Source organism: Triticum dicoccoides, chromosome 6B, assembly GCF_002162155.2.
Source record: "Triticum dicoccoides isolate Atlit2015 ecotype Zavitan chromosome 6B, WEW_v2.0, whole genome shotgun sequence".
Lineage (NCBI taxonomy): Eukaryota > Viridiplantae > Streptophyta > Magnoliopsida > Poales > Poaceae > Triticum > Triticum dicoccoides.
In genome coordinates, this window is record NC_041391.1 from 334,784,306 (window position 1) to 334,786,305 (window position 2,000).

Below are 2,000 nucleotides of genomic sequence, written 5' to 3' on the forward strand. Positions count from 1 at the left end.
ACAAAAGCCTCCCTATCACTACCACTTGTATCACTGATCATTATATCTTCATGCTCATTGGTCGCTTGTAATTCAACATACATAAACAAGAGCAGTACAACTAAAGAAAATAGCTTTTTTATTCCCAATATAAATTCATACCGCTCTCAGCTAATGCATAATTTACCCGATAATATATCATTTCTGTCTGCATCACAGTGGAAACAAGCAGACAAAAGTTCAGGATAACAAATCAATTTTTGGCACTTGAATCAAGTTGTATCACCGTGTGAATGCATTGATATGTAGAACAGCGAGCAGCAAAAATAAATAATTGAGATGCAAACCGGCAGGAGAGGGAGAGCTTTTTTACTCTTATGAGCTCAGTGGAGAGTTCATCAGCTGATTGTACTATGTGCCCACGGCTTCAATGTCTCTCCTGGTCCATCCATCATTGGGGCTGGTACTACCGGTCGATGCCGCTCGCTATCACTGCAGCAATAATATCCTCGTGGAAGAGGCATGCAGTAGCACCAGTCCTCCCGTCGTGGTGGAGACCACAACCACGACGCGCTGCTCCTACGAGTGGCCCTCGACCCGGCTCTCCGCAGCACAGCCGCAGCACAGCCGCATCACGCGGCGGAGGAGGCCCCTAGCACCTGCTGATGTCGGCGACCTCAACGACGTTGATGCGGCTCGACGCCCGGCCTGCACGGGCAAGCGACAGCCTCAGCATGCTCACCGTCCACGACGACGACGACCCGTGACGCCCGCACCCGCACGTTGCCCCCGACGAGACGACGACCTTGGCTGCACCGACCCACTGGAGGCACGGCTAGCGCATAGTGCGCGCAGTGGCCCCCGGCCCCGATACCTCTGCTCCCGGCTGAGACGTGCCCAGCGCACGCGGCGGCCAGCGGTCTGCATCGCGCGATGTCCTCCCCGGCACACGGGCGCGAGGGAGCAAGGCGGCTAGGTCCGACTGGCAGAGCCCCCTCGCGTGTGGCATGGCGGCGATGGGCAGCGGCGCCATGGTCGGGTGTGAAAGGGGTCGAAGCTGCTGGGAATTTCTTATTCATGGAACGGGAGCCACGACAAGTGAATATGTGGTGATTTGCTATGTATGAGTATTAGGAAAGTTCTGATTCCATCGTGATGTAGGAGTACTAGTAAATTGATTCCCCCCCCCCTAATGTCAGTTATTTGTTTTCATAAAATTTGTTATTTGTTTCCTCTAGCAAATTGCATTGATGAGATGGATCGCTTGATTTGGATAAGTTAGGAAAGTTAGGATCTGTCTCTTTTTGTACAATAGGAAAGTGTTTGTTTAGAAGGAAATAGTGGAAAAAAGTAAACCGGTCGGATGGTGGGAAGGGAGACGAAAAAAGACCAGGCGAAAAAAATATGTCGAAAGTGGAGGGACTATTCAACAACTCGTCCATTAAAAGTAAAGATAACAGCGCAAAGGGGGTAATCAGCAAAAGACATGTCGCAACAGGAGGGTTCAGAGCAAGGCGAACGAACAAAGGGGTAAAAGATAGAAGTGTAGCGCATAGGGGGGTTAAAATCAATTCTCCCTCCGGAGGAGGCGGGGCCACACTTTACTTCTCCATTTGATCATTTGCCCCTCCCCGAGAGGCTGTCGGATGGGGTCTGGGGCCACTGTCATTGAGACAATCATAGGGCAAATCATAAAACCCTTGTAAAGTGGGGCAAATCATCAAATCCCCCCAGCGGCGACTTCCTGTGGATCTGGAAAGGCTGTGATCCTCGAGAAGCCGCCGCTGGCGCGCAACCAGAGCATTAGAGGTAGCGGAGGCGGCGGAGAGCAGTGCCGGATCCGAAACCTGGACGATGGACGGAGTTCGAGCCCCCCCCCCCCTGTCCCGCTCGCCGTGGCGGTCCCTCCTCGTCGCCACCCCTCTCCTCGACTCGGCGGGACGAGGGGAGCAGGGGCAGCAGCCAGCCATGCCTCGTCCGTCTCGCATGGTGGCCCAAATACGGCTTCCTCGTGCTCTGTC